The sequence below is a fragment of the Triticum aestivum genome, chromosome 7A (assembly GCF_018294505.1).
Source record: "Triticum aestivum cultivar Chinese Spring chromosome 7A, IWGSC CS RefSeq v2.1, whole genome shotgun sequence".
NCBI lineage: Eukaryota > Viridiplantae > Streptophyta > Magnoliopsida > Poales > Poaceae > Triticum > Triticum aestivum.
This window is the reverse complement of record NC_057812.1, coordinates 573,310,467-573,319,203: the sequence shown is the minus strand read 5'-3', so window position 1 is coordinate 573,319,203 and position 8,737 is coordinate 573,310,467.

The window sequence follows — 8,737 nt, the reverse complement described above, 5'->3', positions numbered from 1 at the left end:
GACAGTAGTGATTATGCGGACACTAGAACGCTTATGTCCTTAATGCACTGCTTAGTGTGCTGAACCCCAAACGTCGTTTGTGGATGTTTCGAACATCGAACATACACGTTTTGATAACTACGTGATAGTTCAGTTAAATGGTTTAAGTAGAGGCACCAAAGACGTTTTCGAAACGTCGCGGAACATATGAGATGTTTCGAGGGCTGAAATTGGGATTTCAGGCTCGTGCCCACGTCAAGAGGTATGAGACCTCCGACAATTTTCTTAGCCTACAAACTAAGGGAGAAAAGCTCAATCGTTGAGCTTGTGCTCAGATTGTCTGAGTGCAACAATCACTTGAATCGAGTGGGAGTTGATCTTCCATATGAGATAGTGATCTTTTTCCAAAGTCATTGCCACCAAGCTGCTAGAGCTTCGTGATGAACTATAACATATCAGGGATAGATGATCCTTGAGCTATTCACGATGTTTGACACCGCGAAAGTAGAAATCAAGAAGGAGCATCAATTGTTGATGGTTGGTGAAACCACTAGTTTCAAGAAGGGCAAGGGCAAGAAGGGACACTTCATGAAACGGCAAATCAGTTGCTGCTCCAATGAAGAAACCCAAGGTTGAACCCAAACCCGAGACTAAGTACTGCTGTAATAAGGGGAACAGCCACTGGAGCAGAATTACCCTAGATACTTGGTAGATAAGAAGGCTGGCAAGGTCGATAGAAGTATATTGGATATACATTAAGTTATTGTGTATTTTACTAGTACTCCTAGTAGCACCAGGGGATTAGATACCGGTTCGGTTGCTAAGTGTTAGTAACTCGAAATAAAAGGCTACGGAATAAACGGAGACTAGCTAAAGGAGAGCTGACGATATGTGTTGGAAGTGTTTCCAATTTTGATGTGATCAAACATCGCACTCTCCCTCTACCATCAAGATTAGTATTAAACCAGAATAATTATCATTTGGTGTTTGCGTTGAGCATTGACATGATTGGATTATGTCTATCGCAATACGGTTATTCATTTAAGGAGAATAATGGTTACTCCATTTTTTGAATAATACCTTCAATGGTCTTGCACCTAAAGGAATGGTTTATTGAATCTCGGTCGTAGTGATACACATTTTCATGCCAAAAGATATAAGATAGTAATGATAGTACCACTTACTTGTGGCACTGCCATGTAAGTCATAATGGTATAAAACGCATGAAGAAGCTCCATGTTGATGGATCTTTGGACTCACTCATTTTTGAAAAGTTTGAGACATGCGAACCATGTCTATTGGTGTATATGCATGAAGAAACTCCATGCAAATGGACCGTTCGGACTCACTTGATTTTGAATCACTTGAGATATGCAAATCATACCACATAGGCAAGATGACTGAAAAGCCTCGATTTCAATAAGATGGAACAAGATAGCAACTTGTTGGAAGTAACACATTTTGATGTGTGCAGTCCAATAAATACTGAGGCATGCAGTGAATATCGTTATGTTCTTACTTCACAGATGATTCGAGTAGATGTTGAGAATATTTACTTGATGAAACACAACTCTGAATTATTGAATGGTTCAAGTAATTTCAGAGTGAAGTAGAAGATCATTGTGACAAGAGGATAAAATATCTATGATACGATCATAGAGATGAATATCTGAGTTACGAGTTTTGGCACACAATTAAGACATTGTGGAAATTGTTTCATAATTAATACCGCCTGGAACACCATAGTGTGATGGTGTGTCCGAACATCATAGTTGCACCCTATTGGATATGGTGCGTACCATGATGTCTCTTATCGAATTACCACTATCGTTCATGGGTTAGGCATTAGAGACAACCACATTCACTTTAAATAGGGCACCACGTAATTCCGATGAGATGACACCGTATGAATTATGGTTTAGAGAAACCTAAGTTGTCGTTTCTTAAAGGTTTGGGGCTGCGACGCTTATGTGAAAAAGTTTCAGGATTAAGCTCGAACCCAAAGCGGATAAAATACATCTTCATAGGACACCCAAAACAGTTGGGTATACCTCCTAATTCAGATCCGAAAGCAATATGAATTGTTTCTAGAATCGGGTCCTTTCTCGAGGAAAGGTTTCTCTCGAAAGAGTTGAGTGGGAGGATGGTGGAGACTTGATGAGGTTATTGAACCGTCTCTTCAACTAGTGTGTGGCAGGGCACAGGAAGTTGTTCCTGTGGCACCTACACCAATTGAAGTGGAAGCTTATGATATTGATCATGAAACTTCGGACCAAGTCACTACCAAACCTCGTGGGATGACAAGGATGCGTACTACTTCAGAGTGGTACGTAATCCTGTCTTGGAAGTCATGTTGCTGGACAACAATGAACCTACGAGCTATGGAGAAGCGATGGTGGGCCCGGATTCCGATAAATGGCTCGAGGCCATAAAATCCGAGAACGGATCCATGGACTTTGGTGGACTTGCCCGATGATCGGCAAGCCATTAAGATAAATGGATCTTTAAGAAGAAGACGGACGTGGATGGTAATGTCACCGTCCATGAAGCTCGACTTGTGGCCAAAAGTTTTTCACAAGTTCAAGGAGTTGACTACGATGAGATTTTCTCATCCGTAGCGATGCTTAAAGTCCGTCGGATTCATGTTAGCATTAGCTGTATTTATGAAATCTGGCAGATGGATATCAAAACGAGTTTCCTTACCAGTTTTCGTGAGGAAAGGTTGTATGTAATACAATCAGAAAGTTTTTGTCGATCCTAAGGATGCTAAAAGGTATGCTAGCTCCAGCGATCCTTCTAAGGACTGGAGTGAGCATCTCGGAGTTGGAATGTATGCTTTGATGATGATCAAAGATTTTGGGTTTGTACAAAGTTTATGAGAAACTTGTATTTCCAAAGAAGTGAGTGGGAGCACTATAGAATTTCTGATGAATACATGTTGATCATAAATGATGTAGAATTTCTGGAAAGCATATGGGGTTATTTTGAAAGTGTTTTTCAATAGAAAGCCTGGATTAAGCTACTTGAACATTGAGCATCAAGATCTATAAGGATAGATCAAAATGCTTAATAATACTTTCAAATGAGCACATACCTTGACATGATCTTGAAGGTGTTCAAGATGGACCAGTCAAAGAAGGAGTTCTTGCCTGAGTTGTAAGGTACGAAGTTAAGACTTAAAGCTCGACCACGGCAGAATAGAGAGAAAGGACGAAGGTCGTCCCCTATGCTTAAGACGTAGGCTCTTCAGTATGCTATGCTGTGTACCGCACCTGAAGTGTGCCTTGCCATGAGTCAGTCAAGGGGTACAAGAGTGATCCAAGAATGGCTCACAGGACAGTGGTCAAAGTTATCCTTAGTAACTAGTGGACTAAGGAATTTTCTCGATTATGGAGGTGGTAAAAGAGTTCGTCGTAAAGGGTTATGTCGATGCAAGCTTGACACCTATCCGGATAGCTCTGAGTAGAGAGACCGGATACATATAATGGAGCAATAATTTAGAATAGCTCCAAGTAGAACAGTTATTTGGAATAGCTCCAAATAGAGCGTGGTAGCTGCATCTAGGAGATGACATAGAGATTTGTAAAGCACACACGAATCTAAAAGGTTCAGACCCGTTGACTAAAACCTCTCTCACAAGCAACATGATCAAACATAAAACTCGTTGAGTGTTAATCACATAGTGATGTGAACTAGACTACTGACTCTAGTAAACTCTTGGGTATTAGTCACATGGCGATGTGACCTGTGAGTGTTAATCACATGGCGATGTGAACTGGATTATTGACTCTAGTGCAAGTGGGAGACTGTTGGAAATATGCCCTAGAGGCAATAATAAATAAGTTATTATTATATTTCTTTGTTCATGATAATAGTCTTTTATTCATGCTATAACTGTATTATCCGGAAATCGTAATACACGTGTGAATACATAGACCACAATATGTCCCTAGTGAGCCTCTAGTTGACTAGCTCGTTGTGATCAACAGATAGTCATGGTTTCCTGGCTATGGACATTGGATGTCGTTGATAACGGGATCACATCATTAGGAGAATGATGTGATGGACAAGACCCAATCCTAAGCCTAGCACAAAGATCGTGTAGTTCGTTTGCTAGAGCTTTGCCAATGTCAAGTATCTCTTCCTTTGACCATGAGAGCGTGTAACTCCTGGATACCGTAGGAGTGCTTTGGGTGTATCAAACGTCACAACGTAACTGGGTGACTATAAAGGTGCACTACAGGTATCTCCGAAAGTATCTATTGTTTTATGCGGATCGAGACTGGGATTTGTCACTCCGTGTAAACGGAGAGGTATCTCTGGGCCCACTCGGTAGGACATCATCATATGCGCAATGTGACCAAGGAGTTGATCACGGGATGATGTGTTACGGAACGAGTAAAGTGACTTGCCGGTAACGAGATTGAACAAGGTATTGGATACCGACGATCGAATCTCGGGCAAGTAACATACCGATAGACAAAGGGAATTGAATACGGGATTGATTAAGTCCTTGACATCGTGGTTCATCCGATGAGATCATCGTGGAACATGTGGGAGCCATCATGGGTATCCAGATCCCGCTGTTGGTTATTGACCGGAGAACGTCTCGGTCATGTCTGCATGTCTCCCGAACCCGTAGGGTCTACACACTTAAGGTTCGATGACGCTAGGGTTATAAAGGAAGTTTGTATGTGGTTACCGAATGTTGTTCGGAGTCCCGGATGAGATCCCGGACGTCACGAGGAGTTCCGGAATGGTCCGGAGGTAAAGATATATATATATGGGAAGTCCTATTTTGGCCACCGGAAAATGTTCGGGATTTTTCGGTATTGTACCGGGAAGGTTCTAGAAGGTTCCGGAGTGGGGCCCACCTGCATGGGGGGACCCACATGGACGTGGGTAGTGGGGGAAAGGCCCCACACCCCTGGTCAAGGTGCACCAAGATCCCCCCTTAGAAGGAATAAGATCATATCCCAAAGGGATAAGATCAAGATCCCTAAAAAGTGGGGATAGCAATCGGTGGGGAAGGAAATGATGGGATTTCTTTCCTCCCACCTTTGCCAACGCCCCAATGGACTTGGAGGGCAAGAAACCAGCCCCCTCCACCCCTATATATAGTGGGGAGGCGCATGGGAGCTTCACCCTTGCCCCTGGCGCAGCCCTCCCTCTCCCAAGTGCTCCTCCTCTCTCGCGGTGCTTGGCGAAGCCCTGCAGGATTGCCACGCTCCTCCACCACCACCACGCCATTGTGCTGCTGCTGGACGGAGTCTTCCTCAACATCTCCCTCTCTCCTTGCTGGATCAAGGCATGGGAGACGTCACCGGGCTGTACGTGTGTTGAACGCGGAGGTGTCGTGCGTTCGGCACTTGATCATCGGTGATTTGAATCACGACGAGTACGACTCCATCAACCCCGTTCACTTGAACGCTTCCGCTTAGCGATCTACAAGGGTATGTAGATGCACTCTCTTTCTACTCGTTGCTGGTCTCTCCATAGATAGATCTTGGTGACACGTAGGAAAATTTTGAATTTCTGCTACGTTCCCCAACATGGGTTTAGTGAGTTTTGGGGGGTTAATTTAGGTGTTTCATATATTGTGTTAGTTAGCTAATTAATAGAGATAAGTGTCCTCTCTTATCTCCGTGCTTGGTCGACTCTACGTACTATACATATAGAGAGGACTCGACACGCTAGCTAGTAAGAAAAAATGAAGGAAACAGGAGATCGTCATGAACATATGCATACAGAGAGAAGTGATATCGACCTCTCCTTCTCCGAGAGATTGGTCGAACAACAAGTTTTCGTATATCTATCCAACGCTACTGGCTACATATATACAATATAAGATCTCTTATAATATAATCCCGTAATTATATATGAACTCAGGGTCCACATGGTATTCTTCATCTTTATCGATCACGTGGTCAAGAAAGAATGCTGCCAATTCCTCTTGAATTGCTCGCATGCGATCTGGTGCTAGGAGTTCATCCTGCATCCGAAACATTTAATTTGAAGAAGGGGGTCAATACATATATATGAATGAATGAAACTCAACACAAATGATGGTAATAAAATAAACTTCACAATATAGATGACGCTCCCACCCCCACCACGGTGTCGTCCCCATCTCCGGCGATCTCCCTACTCCTCCACTAATTTGTGGACTCTCTCCGATCATCTACTCCAGCGTCTTCTTTGGATCAGGGAGATACCCATCTCTTATGGGTTCTTCTGGTGGATCTACCCTTGGCTTGGACTTCTCCAAGGGTAGGGATTTAGCGGAAGAGATCTTCAGATCTACTGGGCACACGGTTCATCTGTCGGGACACAGGAGGTCTTTCATCTTAGTGGTTTCATTCAGCCGTCATGCCTTCCGTCTCTTGGAGGATTCTGTGGCAGCGGCTCTGGAAGCAGCAATTGGAGGTTCGGCAATTGATCTTAATGTTCATCACATCAAAGACAAGGTCTATTCTTTCCATGTTTCTTGCAAGCAAGTTGGTTTTATTATTATGGATCTTCATTCTTTTGCCTGTGATCTGTTCAAGTGCTATTTTCATTTGTGGGTAATGGGGGCCCTAATTGGATTAGAGAGCTACGGATATGGAGGAAGGAATGTGATGCTGAATGGATTCTAGTTAGTCCTACTAAGCGTCGATCATCGTTAGGTCTCTTGGCCATGCATAAACCTCCAGTTAAATCCGTTATCAAGTCTGCTGCATCTGCTCAGAAAAAGCTCTCTTTTGCCATGTTTGAGCGATATTCTGCTTGCAAGGGATATAGATATCCGGCTACACAAGAGTGTATTGACACCATTAGGGATGCGGGGTATGATCTTCCTGTTCATGAGCGTGTAGTCATACATCAATCCCCTCCCGCAGACCTGCTTTGGACGGTGGCTCGTCCACCCATTGTTTTTGGTACAGTCACTCCTTTGCCGGAGTTGAGCCGGACAGCATCATCTGCGCCGGTGACTGATCCGATTTCTGAGGAACTTTCCCCCGTGCATGATGGGATCTTGCCCGCACGTTTCGCTGAGGCGGGATTGCCACCCATTCAAATCAATTGTCAGGTTTCCGACTCAGTTGCCTTGGAGACCCGACAAGTCTCGAGCCCATCTTTGCTGCCTAGCCCAACTGCTTCTGGGCCTTCCAGGCCTCAGGGTCTAAACCCTATGGGCCATTGTCAGGATATCCCCTCATCTCAGGAGGCTGCAAGGCAGTTTGAAGCTATGGTTGATGACATGGTGGACCGTGTGGTTACATGCACTATTTGTTCGTAGAGGGGCCACTTGTCAGCGGCATGTGGAATGCGAGCGGTCTTTTCAGCTTGCTCTCACCCAGGTCACTCTATCCGCGACTGTAATGATTTCACGCACTCCAATGGATTGGTTTGGAGGCCAATTTCGGTGCAACAAAAAACGATTTTATCGGAATCTGCTGCTTCTCATGGGAATAGAGCCGGAGTTATCGGGATAGACTACCCAGTCCCATCGATGCCGCCCCCATTGCATCTTCCCTCTGCTCAATCCAAAGAAAACCCCCGACAAGCTTCTGGCTCTTCCATGGTGAACTATGAGCTCGATCCTCAGCGCTTTGTGCCTCCTGGCCATCACATCATCGACGGCGGCGATCGTCGGCTTCCGCGCACCTTCTTCATGTCTGCTGCTCGTCCGCCCCGTCGTCATGAGGACTACATGGTTGCGGAGGTGATGCCTGCGCCGGAGGGGCCGCTCGGCCCGGTGCGGGAATAGGTGGTGCAGTTTCTGCAAAACAGAGGTATTATAGTCCGATCTACTCAGCCATGGTTCCATGGGGTGGGTTTGTTTCAAGTCAGAGATCCATCGGTTAGATACACCTTGATTCAGCATGCACCTTTTCCGTTGGGCAACGATCATTTTGTTAGATTTGTGAAGCATGATGAGGGAGAAAATTTCAAGGGAGCACATGGTTTTCGCAAAGGGTGGCTAATGTTCATTGGGATTCCCCTAGATTACCGCACTACAGAGTACATATCGTAGGCTGTAGGCACTTTTGGAAAGTTTATTTCTTGGGATAGTGAGGATCCTTACCTCGTCCGGACTTTGGTTGAGGCTAGCTTTCCAGATATGCCGTTGGTCCCAAGGGATGTTGTTTTTGGTGATTATGCAGAATACGGAGGGGCTCAAGTGTCTTGGACTGCTGCATGTTATGTTCTAGGTGCAGACTTTGCAGATCAGATGTCGAACAATGAGGACCCAATGCCTCTGGATGGCAACCCTCACCCTTTGCCCGGTAATCTGGTTTAGGATAATTTGATGTTTGTCTTGCCACCATACCCAATGTTGGGATGGAATGATGCACCTGTTGTTGTTCCTCCTCCTCCACATGTGAATGACGAAGCGCCTGGTTGGGGCAATGGTGTGTGGGGCGAGGAAGCAGCGAACGAGCAAGCCCTCCAGCCTGCTGCTCCCGAACAGGATCAAGTTTCAATTGTGATTGATCAACCAGAGGGATCGGTATCTGTGGACCAACCAGAGCAAGGCTTTGATGATTTGCCTCTCACAGATCCTCCTCAGTAGCCTCTCCCAGATCTTCAGCAGCCTATCTATGAGGAGAATTAGCTTGCAATTGTGCCTTACCAACCACCTGTGATTCAGCAGCATCAGATCTTTATTGGAATGGCACGCATTGTGGCTGGACCTCCTCTCCCTCCTGAGATGATTTGGAAGAGGTCTTTCCAAAATCTCATGTTCGATTTTTCAGTTAAGGAAGTGCCA